General features: G+C 45.7%; 1 protein-coding gene across 5 annotated transcripts in view; it reads left to right on the top strand.

The window, feature by feature from the left end:
* The first annotated feature begins 1,371 nt into the window (after positions 1-1,371).
* Fbxo34 (F-box protein 34) overlaps positions 1,372-21,317 on the top strand; it is a 67,535-nt gene continuing 47,589 nt past the window's right edge. For 2 of the 5 annotated variants that reach the window (XM_085698490.2, XM_085698491.2), the window contains exon 1: positions 4,368-4,504. The gene's annotated coding sequence lies outside the window, so the exon portion shown is untranslated. Of the gene's footprint in view, positions 1,394-4,367; positions 4,505-5,005; positions 5,028-21,317 lie in introns of those variants that run through there. The other 3 variants (XM_048429954.3, XM_085698489.2, XM_048429953.3) reach the window with 3 other exon arrangements.

Below are 21,317 nucleotides of genomic sequence, written 5' to 3'. Positions count from 1 at the left end.
TTATTTTGCTGTTGTTTTCGTTCGTTCGTTTGTTCGTTTATTTCAGACAGAACAGACAGAATCTTGCCTGTAGACCAGACTGGCCTGGACCTCGCAGCAATCCGGAGCCTTTGCCTCCTCGGTGCTAGAACAGACATGCATGCTTAGCATGGCAGTTTGTTAATGCCCAACATTAATTGCATTTATATCTGGATATTATGTTACAGACATTTACATATAGTTTAATTGTTTGATTTGTTTGTTTGTTTTGGTAGAAGCTTTCAATATATAGTCCAGGTTGACCTGGAACTCCTGGCAGTCCCCCTGCTTCAGCCCCACAAGTGCAAATATTTTATGGGCTGTGCCACCTTACTGTGCTGTTACTGGGAGTTTCAGGAGCTTAACAGCTGACACTATACTGAGACGACAGTGGTTTGCACACTGGTAGGTAGCTCTCACAGCTGACCCTGTACTGAGATGACAGTGGTTTGCACACTGGTCGGTAGCTCTCACAGACGCCACTGTACTGAGATGGCGGTGGTTTGCACACTGGTAGGTAGCTCTCACAGATGACACTGTACTGAGACGACAGTGGTTTGCACACTGGTAGGTACTTCTCACAGACGCCACTGTACTGAGACGATGGTGGTTTGCACACTGGTAGGTACTTCTCACAGACGTCACTGTACTGAGACGGCGGTGGTTTGCACACTGGTCGGTAGCTCTCACAGACGTCACTGTACTGAGACGATGGTGGTTTGCACACTGGTCGGTAGCTCTCACAGACGCCACTGTACTGAGACGATGGTGGTTTGCACACTGGTAGGTACTTCTCACAGACGTCACTGTACTGAGACGGTGGTGGTTTGCACACTGTTAGGTACTTCTCACAGATGACACTGTACTGAGACGATGGTGGTTTGCACACTGGTCGGTAGCTCTCACAGACGTCACTGTACTGAGACGGCAGCGGTTTGCACACTGGTAGCATCTCGTTATCCAAAGTTCCTTCTGATTTCCTGAGCTCTAGTGCAGTATCTTGTGTTAAAAAATAGGGCTTTTTTTTTTTAAAAAAAAAAAAACAAAACATTTAAAATGACATCCAGAGTGATGGCTAAGTGGGTCAAAGATCTTGCTGCAAAAGCCTCATGCCCAGAGTTCCATCCCTGGAACCTACACACACATACATACAAAGCCTTCTGCTGCTTAGCAACTGAAACAGCCAAAGTTACTACCTTCTCAGCAAGGTGAGAAAGACTCATCCTAAATGTGGGCAGCACCACTGGACGGGTTGGGGCTCTGGACTGAACGTAAGAAAGATGCTAAGTCCTGTTATTTACCTCTATTTCCCGACTGTGGACACCATGTGACCAGCTGCCTCGCTAATGCCACCGTACCTTCTCCGCTTCAAACCGTGAGCAACAGAAACCCTTCTTTTTTCTTAAGAAAGCTTTAGATTTTTTTAAATTTTATCTCATATTTATGAGTTTTGCCTGCATCTACGTCTGGGTGTCATATGTGCCTGGTGCCCTTATAGGTCAGAAGAGGAAGTCAGGGCCCCTGCACCTGTAGTTGTAGCAGGTTGTGAGTTGCCATGTGGGTGCTGGGAATGAAACTGGGTCCTCTATAAGAGTAGCGAGAGCTCTTAACCACTAAGCCATCTCTCCAGCCCCACAAAGCAAGCCCTGCATTCCTTACATTGTTTCTGTGAAGTATTTTGATCAGAGCAAAGAGAAAGTGACTGATGTAGCCCACTAGGCCTGGTACTGATATTTCCCAGAGTGGCCTTGAACTGCTAGCACTCTCCTATCTTGGCCCCCAGATTCGGGGATTACAGATGTGTGCCAACATGCTTGGCTTATTTTTACGTGTGTGTGGGGCATTCATGGTATATATGTGAAGGTCAGAGGACCACTTTTGGGGATCAGTTTCCTCCTCCTATCAGGTGGGTTCTGGGGATTGAACTTGGGGTGTCAGGTTTGATGTTAGGCACCTTTATCTGCTGAGCCATCTCACAGGCATGATTTTGACATTTTGACTTTTAAACTTCACATGCAGGTCATACACATATGTTTTACAAGAAGTTTTTTTTCTCTAGTTTGAGTAAATTGGGTTTCTTTTTGTTTGTTTGTTTGGTTGGTTGGTTTTTCGAGACAGGGTTTCTCTGTAGTTTTGGAGACTGTCCTGGAACTAGTTCTTGTAGACCAGGCTGGCCCTGAACTCACAGAGATCACCTGTCTCTGTTTCCTGAGTGCTGGGATTAAAGGCATGTGCTACCACCGCCTGGTTTGAGTAAGGTTTAAAAAAATGTTTTATGTGTATGGGTGTTTTGCCTGCTTGTATGTGCACCAGCTATGTGTCTGGTGCCCAAAGAGGGTTTCAGAGTCCCTGGAACTGAAGTGACAGGCGTTTTGAGCCACCATGTGGGTGCTGAGTCCCTGGGAAGAGCAACCAACGCTTCTTACTGCTGTGCCATCTCTCCATCCCTGTGAGTCAGGGTTTTACACACTGGACAAGCTGGTCCTGAACACATCGAAACCTCCTGCCTGAGACTCCCAACAAGCATTTCCAAGAGTAGTTTTATATTAAGAGAATTGGCTAGCATGAATGTTTATAATGTGTGTGTGTGTCTTACATGAGTTTATGTGCATTATGTACATGCAGACACCTGCAGAGGCCAGAAGAGGGGGTCAGTTCTCCAGGAACTGGAGTTACCTAATGAGGGTGCTCAGAACCAAATTCAGGTCTCCTGCAAGAATAGGCGGGTGATATTCACTGCAGAACCATCTCTCCAGCCCCTGCTTTCTTAAAGGGCTTGATAAAACCAGAGTTTCCTGATTTGGGTGCTAGGATTTGAACCCAGGACTTTTCACACACTGACTTTTACTCAATCCCTGGGCTAACCTCCAGAAGGCTCCCAACCACCTGTAACTTCAGATCCAGAGAATCTGATACCTTCCTCTGTTTACTTCAGGAACCCACCCACGTGCCACACACAGACCTGGAGGCAGGAGCAGATAGATGCAAGGGCCATGGAGGGGAGCTGCTTACTGGCTTGTTTCCCGGGCTTGCTCAGCCTGCTTTCTTATAGAACCCAGGACCACCAGCCCAGGGACGGCACCACCCACAGTAGAGTGTGCCCTCCCATATTACAATTAAGAAAATACTGTTACAGGCATGCCTATGGCCTGATCTTATGGAGGCATTTTCTTATTTGAGGCTCCCTCCTCTCAGGTGACTTTAGCTTGTGTCAAGTTATTATAAAACTAGCCAGCACACTGTCCAATGTGGTTAAAATTATTCCATGGAAACATTAATTTTAAAGATTATTAAAAGTTAGTTTATTGATTCTCTGACATGAAAATAAGTATTGGAAGTCTAGTTTTTTTTTTTAAATTAGTTGACAAGTCTGTAGGTTGCCGTAGGCTAGTATTTCAACCTCAAAGTTTATGTACTTTCTGGTAGGTACTTCTGTCATAATTTCATGTAAAATATAATTTCTGGTAAATTTAAATTTTCTTTATGTTTATGGTGTTTTGCCTGCATGTGTCTGTGCAGCATGTGCATTCAATATCCGTAAAGGCCAAAAGAGGGTGTCTGATTCCTTGGGACTGGAGTTACGGACAGTTGTGAACTACCGTGTGGTGCTAGGAACTGAACTGAGTTCCCCCGGAAGAGCAGTCCAGGCTGATCTCAAATTTGTGGTGTTGTTATTGAGAGTGACCTTGAATATTTATTTATTTATTTATTTATTTATTTATTTATTTATTTATTTATTTATTTTTGTTGATAGGGTTTCTCTGTGAAACAGGCCTGGCTGTCCTGGAATTCACTCTTGTAGACCAGGCTGGCCTCGAACTCACAGAAATCCGCCTGCCTCTGCTTCTCGAGCGCTGGGATTAATGGCGTGTGCCACCATCGCCCGGCGACCTTTAAATTCTCATCCACTTGAAGCCATTTCCCAGATTCTGAGATTACAGATGTGAAGCAACCGCCCAAAGTTTTTTTTACAAATTTGAACTTTGAAATAAAACCATATAAGCTAATGGCAGAACCAAGGTAAGGACCCAGGTATTTTGGACATCTAAGTGTCAAGCACGTTTCGACTTCTGGACCACCCGGGAGCGCTAATAAACTTGTCGCTCTAACCTTGCACTAGGGTTAAGGTCCTTGCCCTCGGTCACACTCCCCCCCACCCCCTCCCCCGCAACCTTCTCCACCACTTAGGGGCTCGTAGGCGCTCCTCCCAGCACCATCCACCTCTTTCCGCAGCGCTCGCGGACGCCGGCAGGGGGCGCCGGCGCAAGCAGGCTCAGCGGCCCCGCCCCCGGGCAACCGTCGATTGGGCCGGCGCGTGACGTCACGCCGGTTTAGCCAAACAAATGGGTTTCGGGGCGAGCGTTGGGCTCCGCCGCGCTGCGCTGAGCTCCCGGTCCGCCTCAGTCTCGGGGAGAGAGTCAGGCCTGCCGCCGCCGCATCGGGCTGCCGCAGCCCCGGGCCAGGCCCCGGCCGGGCAGGAGCACAGGTGGGCCGGGCGGGGGCGCGGGCGCGCGGCGGGCGGACACCGTGGCGGCTCCCGCTGCTCCCCGCGGCGGGGCCGGGCGTTGGGGGCGGGGACCGCGGGGCGCCGCGCTCTGGGGTGCAGCAGCCGCGTCCTCCCGGGCGCCGTCCGCGCGGCCTGGCCCCGGGGTCGCGCGTCCGCGGGTCCCCGGGCCCCGAGGCGGGCGACCCGAGCTAGGCCGCCGCGGGGGAGCTGCGTGCCGGGCGCGGGGAGTGGGGGAGGCGTCCCGGCGCAGGTGAGCGGCGCGTCTCCTCCACCCTCCCGGGCCCCGCCGTGGGAGCCTGCGGCGGTGAGGTCACAGTTCCGAGGCTCGGTGTGTGCCTGTGATGTCAGGGCTCTACCCGGAGAGACCGTGATGTCACAGCAGGCCCCGAGTGGCGACCTTGGCGCGCGGAAGGGCTGGGAGGACCCGCGGGGCGAAAAAGGAAGTTCAGTCCTCGCAGATTTGAACCGAAATCGTGGGATTTCGGCTTCGTAGAAATTGAATGTAATAATTGTCAGGTGTTTAAACTTCATCTCAGAAAGCATCGTTAGTACAATTTAAGGACATTTGGTTTAGAAGTAGAGAAATCGTGGGAGATGTTGAGGGGAGGCGGGAGAAGGGGTTTTGGGATATTCACTGTGAGTGCCTTTCAGGAAGCTAAACTCAGTTTGATGGTTTGATAACAGCAGTTGCGGGGGGGGGGTGGAGGGCAGAACCAACTGGAGTGCCGATAATTCCGTTGGTTTTATTTACCTTTTTCTGGCTAGTCATCTGCTTGTTAGCTTTTTTGTTAGCGAATGGCCATGGCAAGCAGATCTTAAACTTTGTCTTATAAGAGCTCTGTTTAAATAATAATCACCCGAGGATTTGATTTATCCAGGTGTTTCTTGTCCCCCCCCAGAAGGATAATTGGAGGTTTTCTGTGGTTATAGCTCAGCAACAAGACTTTTTTTCCCCCCCCAGACTGGGCTGTAACTTAATATAATAACACATCTGAAAATTGCTTTTTGGGACTGGTAACTAAAATTTCATCAGTAGTGCTTTGAATGTGAAATTATAAATTTTAGGAGATTTTTGTGTATGATGATTTTCTTTGACTTTGACCTGCATAGAAGCTCGTGTGCTCAACTAACCTTTGTGAGACATTCCAGAGACTCAGTCCTTTCAGCTTTCAGTCCTCCTTCTAGACTCTTGTTCAAAGGTAGCAGAATTAAAACCGAAGCGTACTTACAATTAGGATTCTCAGCAGGAAGCCTTGGTCGGAACTGTCCATGCCTCCTCATGCACAGTTACTTGCAATAGTAGGGTCCCCTCTTTCCAATACTTTCTGCTTCCATTTGCTCTTCAAATATTTGCATTTTTATAGGCAATATATCCTTACTAACTTTTTTTTGGCAGGGTCTCACTCTAGCTCTGAGTGGCGTGGTACTTGCTGTGCTGTCTACGCTGTTCTCGAACCCTCAGCCTGCCCCTGGTGTGCTGGGATTACCTGTGCATGCCGTCACACCTGCCCCTGGTGTGCTGGGATTACCTGTGCGTGCCGTCACACCTGCCCCAGGTGTGCTGGGATTACCTGTGCATGCCGTCACACCTGCCCCAGGTGTGCTGGGATTACCTGTGCGTGCCGTCACACCTGCCCCTGGTGTGCTGGGATTACCTGTGCGTGCCGTCACACCTGCCCCAGGTGTGCTGGGATTACCTGTGCGTGCCGTCACACCTGCCCCAGGTGTGCTGGGATTACCTGTGCGTGCCGTCACACCTGCCCCAGGTGTGCTGGGATTACCTGTGCGTGCCGTCACACCTGCCCCAGGTGTGCTGGGATTACCTGTGCGTGCCGTCACACCTGCCCCAGGTGTGCTGGGATTACCTGTGCGTGCCGTCACACCTGCCCCTGGTGTGCTGGGATCACCTGTGCGTGCCGTCACACCTGCCCCTGGTGTGCTGGGATTACCTGTGCGTGCCGTCACACCTGGCTCCTTGAAGACTTTTAATGGCTTTCTGGATTTTGCATCAGTATGCAGATGAAATGCAAATTAGCACAGGAAATGAAAGCAAATATTATCTGTTAATATTGGATTTGGATGTGTGTCCAGAGATTCAAGTCTAGCGTCTCCTGCAGGAATATCGGCCCTGAGCTACATTTCCAGGTCCTGACTGTTGAATTTGACTGGAAGTTCCCAAGACTTCTCAGAAATCTTATCTTATCCTCACCGAACCTTGGTAATTCCCTTTAAAGAAGTTAGAAATTGTATAGTAATAATGTCCAGTTAAAGTTCTTACAATACAGTTTAAGCCTTTGGAACACCAATATTTCACAACATGAAATAGCTGATGTGGAGTGGGGCAAGTGGGTGTCAACTTACTATTTAAAAGGATATGTTCCAGTTGAACGTGATACTGGAAGGGACACCTACATTGCTAAGGAGTCTCCTTCATGGCTCTGTCATTGGTTCTCAACCTTCCTAATGCCGCAACCCTTTAATCCATGTGCTCATGTAGTGGCGACCCCCCCATCATAAAGTTATTTCGTTGCTCCTTCATAATTTTATTACTGTTATGAATTGTAAATATCTGGTGTGTGAGCCCTGTTAAGGGGTCGCTCGCTGCCCCCAGAATGAGAGCTCCGCTCTGTAAATCGGCAGTGCTAATAGAAATGGAAGGGGTGGGGTCAGTCTAAACCCTGGAGTTGACAGCGGAGCTCTGCAGGGCTTGGCCACCTCACTGTCTGTCTTGCTTCGGTGTTAGTTTTTATTTTTACATGGAAAAAGAAGAGTTACTGGGTGGAGAATGAAAGTCTTCGTGTGTTCTGATGTTACTAAGAAACAGTGGTGGGCACAAGAAAGCCGCCTGCATGTGTGTCATTGCATAACAAGCCATGACTATGGAACATTTCTATAACCTGCTTCTGCTTCGATGCTTCTCACCCACGTCTTGCAGTTTTTGGTTCAGGAAGCAGCTTTTACCTAAATGGTTTTATGGAAATTGGAGATTAAGCTTATTTTTTTAAGATATTTTGTCATTTAGTTCACTTACAGAATTGAAGGGACTAAAGCATCATTCGTAATGTGGCATCTTTCTGACAAATAAGGCAACATGGTGAGCAGAGTGTGGTATTAGATAGAAGTCCTTAGGATATGCTCAGTGGCTCAGCTGTTTTACTAAATGCCAAACATTTTCTACTTTATTTTCCAAACTTAGTTTATGCTCACCTAGTTTAATTTCTGTAATACTGAAATCCCATTGGACTTCACTTGTGTCTTAATATTTGTTGGTAGGAGAACATACTCGAGAGACTTCATTTAGAGCTAGCTACTTTCCAAAATTTGCAGCTGTTTAAAGCCAGATACATGGGGGAAGTGACTATGGTGTGATAAATGCCTTCCTTGTTAGGTCATTTGTGACAGGCAAAATTCAAGTGCATGAGCTGATGCTGGCGTTTGGAGATGGATTTCTGTTGGCCCTGCCTACCTTATCTTCCCCACTTATGTTGTCTATGGGCTGTTGAAGCAGATGAGCCTACTGTATCATCCAGGATGGAGTTAATTAAAATGTGCTTCTCAGTGTTCACTAAAATTACTTAAACTTTCATTTTCAACTTCATTTTCTAGTTACTGCTCCACAGGACTCTACTAGAGCATCACGCCAGAAATGCTTAGCTTCATAACCTAGCTTGTTCGTTTCATACCTTAATCACAATATGTTTGTGACTCCAAGCGTGTGCCAGTGTGTCCCACGCGTGTTCCAGTGTGCTCGCACAGTGTGAATCTAAGTGTGCCCCAAGCCTGTGCCTGTGTGCCTGCACAGTGTGAGTCTAAGTGTGCCCCAAGCCTGTGCCCGTGTGCCTGCACAGTGTGAGTCTAAGTGTGCCCCAAACCTGTGCCAGTGTGCCTGCACAGTGTGAGTCTTAGTGTGCTCCAAGCGTGTGCCAGTGTGCCCGCACAGTGTGAATCTAAGTGTGATCCAGGCCTGTGCCACTGTGCTCAGCTTTGCACGGGTTCTGGGGATCCAAACTCAGAGCTTCATGCTGGTGTGGCAAACACTTTACCCCTCACTGACGGAGCTGTGTGCACGGTCCTGTCACCTTCAATGCTCACTCACAGGCGCGAGCGCTGGGCCTGGCGGCTTAGTCAGACAGCTGGCTGCTGCTGTTGCACTTGGCTGGCCGGATGTTCCATCCCGAGTGTCAGTGTGAAGAGAGGTAGAAACTCGGGTAGGAAGGCTGGAGTAGTTACCGTAGGCTCGGACAAAGGACTCAGCACATCACTGATTTGTATTGTCCTGGAGTGAGTGGGGAGGATGAGTGCCCCAGGCTGGAGCTAGTCAAAATTACATCTGTCCTCTCTTCTCCTTCCTTCCCTTCGATTTTTGGCTTTTTGAGACAAGAGTATTATCACATAGTTCAGGCTGGCCTTGAACTCATGGTCTCCCTAGCACAGCCTTTTAAGGCCTGAGACTCTAGGCAAGCTTCACCATGCCTGACTGTCTCCATTTGAAGATGTGTGTGGACCTTTTCATTAAAGTGAGTTCTCTTAGTCTGTGGACTTGAGAAGTGCCTGAGCTCCTAGCCTTCATTTTTTTTTTTTATCTTCCTGACATTTTATGGGGAAAACCGTTAATCGTTACAGAAAAATATTTGAATGTTGACTATCTAAATACCCACATCTGTAATTCCATAGTCTTCCATGAAATAGTTAGGTGGATCTATTTTACTGTCTGCTCATTTCCCTCCTGTCTACCAGCCAATCTTAGATATTTGTATTTTATAGTAAGTATACTTCACATGTAAATCCTTCAGAATACTTATTATTTACTTGATTTTAGGTAACATGTATGGTAAAGTGTCCAGGTCTGTGTCTACATATCCTGAGCCCTGTATCCTGTCAGGATCACAGAGCATTACTGTCCACAGAAAGTCTCTAGTCGGTGTACGTGGCTTTTCATCTTCTGCTCTGCTCTGTTCTGTTCGCGAGTCCTCCTGGCCCCGTCTGTTTAAACCTCCCTACTCGCTTAGTGCACATCTGGGCAGGATTATGCCGGCTGTTACTGACAGAGTGGACACCTGTCTGACCTTGTTGTCTGTCCTGTGCGGGAGTCCGAAGCTTCCTAGCCCAGGGAGCGCAGCCTTTGCTTCCTGGAAGAACCTAGGAGAGGGTTTTGTTTTAGAGTCCTGTTGAGTGGTGGAGAGTGGCCCCTGGAAGCCTTAACGGAAGCTGTGGGTGGCTTTGGGGTGAGTGGGGCTGCTGGGACAACTGTAGCCTCAGGTGAAGAGCGGAGTGTGTGGGAAAGGTAGGGATGGCAGTCATGCTACAGTGGGCAGAACTGGGTTTGTGCTTGCGTCCTGGTGCTTTGAGGACAGCACTGTCCGAGCGTAGGTATGTGGGCAGAAAGAGACACTTAAGCAGAGGCCTCTCTAAGTGCTTAGAGTAGTGATCTGTAGTGACAAAAGCAAGTTGTGCAGGACATGTGATAAGGAAGAGGGAAGGAAAGAGAAAAGAGTGAGCACAGTTCAGACTGGCCCTGCTAGAAATGGAGAGATACCCAGTACAGAGCAGGCAGGGTGTAGCCAGGTGAACTTTGGATAAAGAGATTAGGGCGATGGATGCCAGGTGCTGTTCACCAAGACAGTAATCCCAAAGGCACGTCAGCTCCTTCCAGCAGCCCTGCCCTGCACAGGCCCCGGATGACTTCAGGGTTCTGTTCCTCGCATTCCAGTGTCAACTTCCAACTACCCCAGGTGCAGTCTTGTTCACAATGGCCACCTCGCTGGAGGTCTTAAACTTTGGCTGTATAGTTCAGGCTCCTTCAGAGCAGAGTGCCTAAAGTGTGTGTGTGTGTGTGTGTGTGTGTGAGAGAGAGAGAGAGAGAGAGAGAGAGAGAGAGAGCGACCAAGAGTGTAGACAGGACAGACATTCTGTATTCACCTAGATTTCTTTTTTTTCTTTTTCTTTTTTGGTTTTTTGAGACAGCGTTTCTCTGCAGCTTTGGAACCTGTCCTGGAACTAGCTCTTGTAGACCAGGCTGGCCCTTGAACTCACAGAGATCCGCCTCCCTCTGCCTCCTGAGTGCTGGGATTAAAGGTGTGCGCCACCACCTCCTGACCTCACCTAGATTTCAAAGTCTGCTCTAGAGAACTTGGATTCTAGACAGACTCCGCCCGTGCAATGAACTGGCCCTGATGGAGAGCACCCTACTAGGGCAAAGCTCAGTGGCTCTCTAGGGACCGGGCTTGTCCCTACGACTTTTATGGCATCTCCAGCTAACAACTCCAGCACTTGGGCTGTGCCCAGTGAAACCATGGGAGTGGCTGCTACTTGGATCCTTGGGGGTCCAGTCCCCGGCACGGTTTGTCTTGAAAGTGGAATATCAAGTCAGACTATGGAATTTTGAGGCTTAACTGCTCTGGGAGGTTCTGTGCTTGCAGTAGTTTTAAGAAATGATTTATTTATCTTTTAATGTGTGTTCTACTCCCCTGTGGAACTGTGCCTGACTCACCATTGTATTTTGGAAACACTTGAACTGTTTGGTGTTACAGGCCGTGCTAGACAGCAGTTTGCTTCATGAAAATTCTCATTCACTGATTTAGATGAAGGCCTGGATGTTAGATTTTTGAGTTGTTGCTTCGATTGGTCAAGATGTTTGGGGTTGTTGCTAAGGAGTGAAGATATTTGTGTGATCTTTGGAGGACTGGGATGGAAGTCTGGCTTGAATATGTTTACCCCCCCCCCCCATTCTGTATTGAATCCTAATCTCAAGTGAAGGGTTCTTAGGCACTTCAGGCTGTGATTAGGTGTGTCCTCATGAAGACTGGGGCTTAGAAGAGTCTTGGTGGAACACTGACCCTTCTGCCGTGTGAGAGCACAGTAAGGTGCTGGCTAGGAAGAATGGGCCCTCTCTGCTCTTGTAGTGATCGTCGAGTCCCAGCCTCAAGAACTATGAGAAATTTGTCATAAATCGTTCATTCTCATTACCAGACAAAGGCCTTTATTTATGAAGTTGGAGAAGTGAACTTTTTGTCTCTTTTTAAAATGCCTGGAAGTTTTGGTCTAAAGTATCAGTAGTAGGAGTGCCAGAATTTAGGGAGAAGTTTTTAAACTGCTTTTCAAGTGTGGGTGGTTTCCTGTTACATGCATGTGTACCATGAACAGCCTGGTGCCTGCTGAGGTCAGAAGAGGATGTTGGGATCCCTGGAACTGGAGTTACAGATGGTTGGGAGCTGCCATGTGGGTTCTGAGAACCGAACCTGGGTCCTCTGGAAGAGCAGCCGGTACTCTGAACCCTTGAGCCATCTCTCCAGCCCCTTCATGACATGATTTGAGGAAGGAGTGATGTGAAAACCAGACTCTAGTGACATCTTTGCCTATTTGTCATCCTAGGTTTTGTCGATGATATTGTTTCTTGTGCTCTCCTCTCTTTTTTGCCTGCCTGTCTTCTCACCTTTGCTGGCAGTTTTATTTTTATGTATTTATTTATTTATGTATGTATTTATTTATTTTATGTATTTATTTTTATGTATACAATATTCTTTCTGCATGTATGCCTGAAGGTCAGAAGAGGGCACCAGACCTCATTACAGATGGTTGTGAGCCACCATGTGGTTGCTGGGAATTGAACTCAGGACCTTTGGAAGAGCAGGCAATGCTCTTAACCACTGAGCCATCTCTCCAGCCCTGCTGGCAGTTTTTTGCCTCCAGATGCAGCCTGTCCTGTGTCCTTGACCCTCTTAGGGCTTTTCAGGAGTCATCCTTATATTTGCTAGGGTTGCCTCTGCTAAGAGGAGAACCTCTTTTGCGTTTCTGTTAACTTTTGGCCACTGCTCAAGATGGATGGCATTCTCTACAGTAGTGGCCACGGGAGTTCATAAGGAAGCATTTGTAAGCGGTGGGCTGACTCGCCACGTTCAACTATGCCTCTACCAGAGTGACTGTGCAGAGCCTTGCCTGCTAAATGCCTACTGCTAGCACAGACCTTGGGGCTGGTGTTTGAACCAGGAGCTGCTGCCACTATATTTGATGGCAGTCCTTTGGAGAGAATGTCATTTCTATCTTTATGTGAGACTTTTGTTCCCATGTGATGCCACGATTGGAGTTTGTCTGCAGTGTACTATATGAAGAGCAGAAGTGATTCTCCCATATTGTCCTTTGTGCGAAGATAAAGCCTTTTCTAATTTTGTTGCTTCTCAACAAAGCAATGGCTTGTAGTTTTCTGAGCGAGCCTAGTGAAATCAATGGTCACATTTGTTTGATTTTTAAAATGTTGTTATAACAGAAAACTAGCTCATTCACAAGCTAGTACCATTGAGAAGTTCAAGAATGGAGTTTGTCTGACTGTATACTTGTGTGTTCTGATCTCAGTTTTGCTTGCTTCCTTCCTTTTTCTTTTTCTTTTCTTCTCTTCTCTTCTCTTCTCTTCTCTTCTCTTCTCTTCTCTCTCTCTCTCTCTCTCTCTCTCTCTCTCTCTCTCTCTCTTTTTGACAGAGTTTCTCTGTAATCGCCCTGGGTGTCCTGGAACTGGCTCTGTAGGAGCTTTGAACTCACACCTGTCTCTGCCTCCCAAGTGCTGGGACTAAAGGTGTACGCTGCCACCACCCGACTTTCCTTCCTTTATTTAATGAGCTCAACTTATATGCTTTTTGTCCCGTTGTGGTCCTAGTACAATTGTCATAGCTCAGAGCTCATGTCCTCATGCCATGTGCAGAGGGGAAGGAATTGTGTGTGAAGCCCGAGACCCCATTTCTTGAGCAGGACTTGACTACCATTACTACTCTCATCGCTGTTGGAGAGGGGATTCCTAAGGCCGAGGCCGGTAGCTGCAGATGGTACATGCTCATTACGCCGCCCTAAGTCCGCCTTTCCTTGCTCCCATCAGCCAATCTCTTGTTCGTGAATTTATCTTTTCCTATTTAATCTGCCATTTTCCTAAGCCTCAGATAGAGTAGGCTAGTCTAGTGGGTGGAAGAAAGAAAACTATCCTTTGTTTTATGAGCACGCCGAGAGTGGGAATGAGCATGTTAGGAGAGGTGGGGATAACTGTATGGTAGTCTGTGCAGTAAAAATACAGTGTGAGCCATACATGCAATTTCCAGTTGTCTGTGAAAATCATTTTTTGTATGTAGTTGTTTCTTCCCCTTGTGATCACTTTCTTTCTTAGATCTGGTACAGCCTAAGCTAAGCTAGAGGTCACAGTCTCCTGGCTCAGCCCTCACCTAATGATGCTGCTCTCAAGTTTGAACCTACTCTGACTTTTGGTTATCATACTTAAAAAACCGTTTTTGTAACTATTTTACATGGCCTCACCCACTTCTACTTTTTCCTCAGCTGTGCCTGTCCTTTTACTTTGCTTCACATACAGTCAGTCAAAGCCAAATATGGTGGGTCACACCTACATTCCCAGCATTGGGACTGGAGTAGAAGGAGCATTAGGAGTTCAAGGCCAGGCTCAGCTAAGTTTGAGGGTTGCCTGGGCTCTGTGAGACCTTATCTCAAAAACCCAGTAATCAAACCCAAACCATAGATTATTAAAAAGAAAAATCTGTTCCCATCAAACTTCCTTGGGTCCTCAGGTCTGCCTCACCTTTATGGTTCCTTAAACCCTTATATGTGCATATGGAATACTTACTACCTAGTACTTCTCTTTCAGCATATGTGCAGTTGCTTAATTGTTCTCCAGTTGTCTCGTGTGTATTCGCCTTATTTCCTCTTCTAAATCGTAAGCATCACTTGTTATTATGACCCTAAGTTGCAGACATATAATTGAAGATTTAGCTTTTCCTTAATAAGGTTATAATATAGCAGGTTATTTAAATTTGTATCCTCAAAGTTTCTTAAAGTTTTCTACTCTGTTGCTAACTTTGAGATATGTTGTTAACACGTTGGGGTGTTGGAGTTTGTGTGTTAATTTTGTGTGTGTGTGTGTGTGTGTGTGTGTGTGTGTGTGTGTGTGTAGTACTGGAGATTAAATCCAGGGTTTCACATGAACTAGGAAAGTGCTTTTTAAAAGTTAAAATGATTATGTTTATATAATTGCTTATTTGAAGCCATAGAATCACTCTAGGAACTACAGAGATAATTTTTGATTAGCTGGAATTTCTTAAGATAAAATCTGTATTTGATAAGGATGTCTCAGAGGACCCATTTACTTTCTTGCTGAAGAACTAGGAGAGGCAGACCAGTTTCCAAAGTAGGGCAGGAGATCTTATTTCAAGTTCAGACATCAGGCTTGGTCCCTGGGGGTTCTCAGTACCTTCACAGCCCCCACTCACTTAGTCGTAGAGTGTAGGTTCTGTGATCCAGGTTGCCGGCTGTTTTAGATGAACAGCTCTCACTCTCTCAGTATTGTGATAATGTTGATTCTTTGGGGTGCTATGAAGAGGACAATCAAAAGATCTGGAAAAGAAGTTCAAAGAGGGTCTGAGAACTTGGCCCCCACCCCCCAGGTCTTTGGCGTGTTATAATGATTAGCTTGATGGAAAAGAAATACGGTGATGCTTTCATTTGTGGGATTTTAAGATCCATTATTTCCTGGGAAATGCACACCCATTTAATAGCATTGATGCTAAGTGCATTAGTTTTTTTGTTTGCTTGAGACAGTATATGCCTTTGGGAATCTTTAGCTTGCCTGTCTTGCTTGAAATGTGTTTCTTTGTGTGTATTGTGTGTCTGGGTATGTGGCTGAGCACATTCAGGCTAGAGGTTGACACCGGGGGTTTCTAGTGATCACTCTTTACCTTATTTATTTTTAAAGATTTGTTTTTGTTTTATGTGTGTGTCTTGCCTATTGGTTTGTCTGTGCACCATGTGTGTGCAGTGCCTGTGAAGGCCAGAAGAGGGCATTGAATCCCAGTGGACCTGGAGTTAAAAATGGTTGTTAGCCCCTGTATGGGGGCTGGAAACTGAACCCAGGTCTGCAAGAGTAGCCAGTGCTCTTAATGGCCGAGCTTTCTCTTTACCCTCTTTGATCTTATGTTCTGAGACAAGGTCTCTCACTGAATCTGGAATTCACTGATGGGTAGACACTCACAAGAGCCTCTGTCTCTGCCCCCTTGGTGCTGGGATTACAGACTTGGTCTGAAATGCCCTGGGTTTTGTGTGTGTGTGTGTGTGTGTGTGTGTGTGTGTGTGTTGGGGTTTTGAACTCAGTTCCTCATGTTTGGGCAAGAAACACTACCCTGCTGATCCATTTACCCAGACCTGATTAAATGTTAATGTCGAGAATGAAGCTTAAGGATTTACCCTACCCCTAACCTGCTTTAGAGACATGAGAAGGGGAGTGCACACTTGTGAAGATATTGATCTGGCATAGTGTCCCATACTTATAATCCCCACACTTGAAACCCTACTTCAGGGGGGAAAAAGGTGTTTGGCAAGATAGTTCAGTGGATCCTTCCATCAGGCCTGACGATCTAAATTAATGCACAGAGCTCACATGGTGGAAGGAGGAAATGTGTTCCCACAAGTTACTCTGTGACCCACATCCATGCTGAAGCATTGGTAAAGGTCTTTTCATGATCCCTGAGTGTTTTCTAGAATTCTTCTGGTTAGATTAACTCTTGAATCCATCTTTTTTACCACTTTGATTTTATTGATTCATTTTCTTGTTTGTTCATTTGTTCATTCAAACAGGGTCTTACTCTGTAACCCTGGCAGGCCTAGAACTTGCAGTAATCAGACTAATTGCTCTTTAAGACATTTTCTATTGGTTTTATCTGGTTGTTAGTATAAAAATCTTATTCAGAGAATTTCAGCTTAATTTCATTTGACTGGTGTGTTTCTTTCTTTTCTTTTTTTTGTTTTTTTGTTTTTTTGTTTTTGTTTTTCGAGACAGGGTTTCTCTGTAGTTTTGGAGCCTGTCCTGGAACTAGCTCTTGTAGACCAGACTGGCCTTGAACTCACAGACATCTGCCTGCCTCTGCCTCCCGAGTGCTGGGATTAAAGGCCACCTGGCTGGTGTGTTTATTTCTAAACAGTTACTGCTCCTCACACTCACCAACTGTGTGACTGCTTTGAGCCTTCTACATTTGAATGTCCTGTTCTACATTGCTGGAAAATAATATGTTAGAAAGTACAGCCTTGTCTTCAAGAGTTTACTTTGAAGAGGTTGGTGATTGTTATCTCTGCTAACGTATTCCTGAGGACCCACTGCTTACTAAGAACTTCTAAATAGTTGATGGTTTTGTTCGTAACTTTCCAAGCTTATTAGACACAATCTGATATTTGACTCTTTTTTTGTTTTACAGTACTGGTGATGAAAACCAGGTCCTCACAAAACCTGGAGGACACTCTGAGCTACAATTTTGATCCAACATGTTGTATTTTTTTTTTCTCTTGACACCAGAAATGGTAGATGATTTCTCCTTTTGTGTTGAAATGTGTGGATGCTTAGCCTCAAGGCTATTTGTGTTTGCAGTGCATCCATACCCCACTGGAGGGCTGTGTCTCACGGCTGAGTACTAGTGTCAGGAGACAGGGCTTGCTGGAGATGCAGCTCTCTGTGTGCATAGCGTCTGCAGGACTCCAGTAGTCTTCGGTGCTAAACATCTCAGATTTAATGTATACTTCTAAAGTATAATCGTTGCATAGAAATATGTAGAAAATGGAGTCTAAAATTATATATCCAAAAATAAACCCAATCTCAAATGATCTAAGAGTAATCAATTTATAAATGTATGATGATGCTTACCAGTTATCCTAACAGGGGGTGGGGTGCTAAGGCAGGGGGATTTTGTGTTCAAGGCCAGCTTGAGCTACATACAGTAAAACAAAAAGAAAACTATATTTGTGTTGTGTGTGTGTGTGTGTGTGGAGGTGTAGGCAGGTCTTGTTTATGTAACCTAGGCTGGCTTTGAACTTCATCCAGATTCTTCTGCCTAGTGTAGGATTATGGGAGATGTACCATCAAGGTTGGCTCAAACAATAAAATTTTACGTATTTATGTTTATGCCGTGGGAAAGGGTAACTTATGCACATTTGAAGCGGTGTTGACAGTGGATGTGGTGGCTCACACTTGTAATCCCAATACTTGAGGAGCTGAGGTAGCAGGATACCACAGGAGTCTGAAGACAGCTTGACTTACACGGTGAGTTTCAGACTGGCTTAGGCTACCTGTTTCAAAAATAAAAAGGGGAAAACAAAACCCATTGAAAAGGCCACCATCTATGGTCAGTTTGATACATCTATTTCTGCATTTAATCCATCTGCAGGCTTGCAAATGTTCCTATTTGCAATTCTTCAGGATCTCTATTTTTGCCCCCCACCCCACCCAATAAGCCCTGTTATAGGATTCCTTTGGCTAATGGGACCTTTTTGTGTTGATCATTTTTTACCTTAAAAATACCCAATTTATTTATTTTTCATTGTATGCCTTTGAGTGTTTTGTATATCTGTGCAACAAATGCATACAGTACACACAGAGGCCAGAAGGGGGCGTCAGATTCTCTGACATTTGAGTTATAGATAGTTGTTAGTTGTCATGTGGGTGCTAGGATTTGAACCCTGGGTCATCTAGAAGACGAGCAGCAGATATTCTTAACTGCTCAGCCATCTCCAGCCCCTTGTTGGCTTTTTAACTGCACTTGGTTGCTTTTGCCTGTTTCTATTAAAAACAGGTGATGAGACATTAAAAGATAGTAGCTTAATGGGACATATTTTCTCGTCACTCCTCAAAGGATTTGACTTCCGACTTTCCATTCCCTTTCCTCTTGACAACACTTTAATTCTCCTAAAGCTAGTACGAAGTGGTTTGAATAAGAATGGCCCATAGGTCCATATATTTGAAAGGTTAGACATCAGTCTATGGCACTACTTAAGAGGGCTTTGGAGGTATGGCTTTATTGAAGGAAGTATGTCACAGAGTGTGGGATTTGAGGTTTCAGAAGTCCAAACCAGTCACAGAGGCTTTCTGTCTTCCTGCTGCCTTCAGATCTGTATGTAGAACTCTGAGCTACTTCTCCAGCACCATGTGTGCATCCCTGCAGCCGTGCTTCCTGCTGTGATGACAGTGGACTAAGCCTCTGAAACTGTAAAGAGTTGCTGTGGTCATGATGTCTCTTCCGGCAATAGAACGCTAAGACATAGTGGTTCTTCAGGCAATTAGTTCCATAAAGAATCACCTAAAACTATGGCCATATTGTAAATGGTTCAGAATGCCAAAGGTGTCATTTCCTTCCTGTCTACTGGTTATGCAGTCCTCTCTTTAGAAACAGCAGGATTGCTTGTGTCTTACTTGCTTGTTCAGCACATACAAAAACAAACACATAAAATACAAGTCTAAAAAAAATAAAAAATAAATATATGATACTTTGTTAATTTTTAAAACATTTTTGTCATTCTTTGTATCTTAGTGTATGACCAAAGTAGACAGAAAACCTCAACAGTGAGTTCAAAGCACGTACTTCGGTTGCAAGAGTCCAGGAAGCACTTAGGCCTGGTGCACTTTTTGTAATGGTTCTCTCTCTCTCTCTCTCTCTCTCTCTCTTTTAAATTAAGGTATAATTAACACTGGAAAATGCACGTATATTGATTGTCGGTCCTCGTTAAGTGAGACGGACCATCATCTAGTCTGTCTGCCTGCTCTTGCCTCGCTTGTGCTTTCCGGGCTCTGGAGGCTCTTTCCCTTCATGTATGCCCCAAATCCTCCGGGGCCTATCTGGATCTCCAGATGGAACTGTTCTAGGAAGTGGGGTTCAAGGAGCAAAGGTTACATGCCAGCCTTTTAAAAAGGAAAGTTTCTAGAAGCTGCCCCTTCACAGCAGTTTTGTTAGCCAGGATGCATTGTTCCGATCACATGAAAAGTCAGGGAGGTTGGAGATCCAGCCATCACCATCTTTCTGTGCTGTAGTACAGCCGCAGGGCAGGAGTGTGTCAGCCTGTCTGTAGTACAGCTGCAGGGCAGGAGTGTGTCAGCCTGTCTGTAGTACAATCACACAGGAGTGTGTCAGCCTGTCTGTAGTACAGCCACAGGGCAGGAGTGTGTCAGCCTGTCTGTAGTACAATCACACAGGAGTGTGTCAGCCTGTCTGTAGTACAGCCGCAGGGCAGGAGTGTGTCAGCCTGTCTGTAGTACAGTCACACAGGAGTGTGTCAGCCTGTCTGTAGTACAGCCGCACAGGAGTGTGTCGGCCTGTCTGTAGTACAGCCGCACAGGAGTGTGTCGGCCTGCTGTAGTACAGCCGCACAGGAGTGTGTCGGCCTGTCTGTAGTACAGCCGCACAGGAGTGTGTCGGCCTGTCTGTAGTACAGCCGCACAGGAGTGTGTCAGCCTGTCTGTAGTACAGCCGCACAGGAGTGTGTTGGCCTGCTGTAGTACAGCCGCAGGGCAGGAGTGACTCCAGGACTTTGAGAGCCTCTGTCAGCGAAAATGAAAACTAGATTAAGGCACAAGGTTAATTTAGCTTTAATTTTTTTATTTTTTGTTTATTTTTCTTTCATATTCATTTAACCTGTAGATGGAATATTCACAGTCCACCTGGTTCAGCATCTTAGTGCTGTGATTTCTAATTGTTCTCTTAGCCTAAAGAGGAAAAAACAAAGTAATAAACATATGTCCTGTTTGGCTTTCTTTTATAGAAATTTGCATGTTTTGTTTTCTCATGTAACTTTTTGTTGAGATTCTCTAAATTTTCTTTTTACTCTACAGTTCAGATGGGTTCAGATTACATAAAATATATTTTGCCAAAACTCTTTAGTAGGCTGTTGAGTTGTTTCAAGTGCATTTCTATGCTGGGTGTGGTAGGGTATGCCTGTAATTCCAGCACTCAGATTCATAAGGCAGACCAATAGTCTGAGGCCAGTCTGGGCTACATAGTGAGGGGTTTTGTTCTCTTTTGTTTTGCTTTTTTTTTTAAATTTAAAAAAGTACAAATAGGAACTGTGAGTTGGTCTTAAGAAGAGCTGGTAGTGTTTTCCAGCTAATGCTATGTAGAGTGTTCCAAGCTATCTTTACTGCTGAGATAGATCGGAGCAGCTACTAAGGTGACAGATCTATAGCCCCAGCTGCTTGGGAGTCTGAAGATAGATTGGGCTCAGGACTTGAGCACCAGCCTAGGTTGTATAAGGAGCCTTGTGCCCCCCTCCCCCACGAAGGAAAGTATGTGTATATTTTTTGTACCACATGGTGAGGGCTTAGCAGAGATCTCTTAGCTCTCATGACATACAGCATATATTACCTTGTACTTAGAATACATATTAACTCTGCTTTTCTCTCTGAATTTTGGGGAAGTATTAGAAAAAGGGTTATGTTTCTGATTGGGAACCTTTACATGGCTGTTACCAAATACCTGAGAGAAATGCTTCCTTGTTCCAGAAGGATTTCAGTCCATCTTGGCAGGGAAGGCAGATGATGGAGTGGACCTCAAATGGGAGCTTGAAGTGCTGGCCTATTTGTATAGTGACACACCAGTAAGCATCCAGGACAAGGGGCAGGTGTGACCTTCAGATGCCCACCCTAGTGACCTCCTTCCACTTCCTAACATGCCTGTGTGTGTGTGTGTGTGTGTGTGTGTGTGTGTTTTCCATTGCTTCAAAATTGTTCCAAAAGGTGGGAAACAAGTGTCCTAACAAAAGATAGTAACAGACTTTTCAGTTCCAGCCAGACCAACTCAGTCGCAGTGTTTTGTGTTTTCTAGGAGGGAAGGGAACTTAAATATTATAATGCAAGTGATCATACTTTTGAATTATCACTAATTAAAGAAACTTTAATGAGAGCTTGGTACCCATTAGCTGCAACAGGGGTTTTGAGATACTTCTCAGTGCAGTCCTTCACTTATCCGGAGGTCAGATTTCTCCTTATCTTCCTGTTTCT

This window comes from Myodes glareolus, chromosome 12 (genome assembly GCF_982192425.1).
Source record: "Myodes glareolus chromosome 12, mMyoGla1.1, whole genome shotgun sequence".
In the NCBI taxonomy this organism is placed as follows: Eukaryota; Metazoa; Chordata; class Mammalia; order Rodentia; family Cricetidae; genus Myodes; species Myodes glareolus.
Note: the sequence above shows the minus strand (reverse complement) of the source record. Positions and strands in the feature narration are given on the sequence as shown.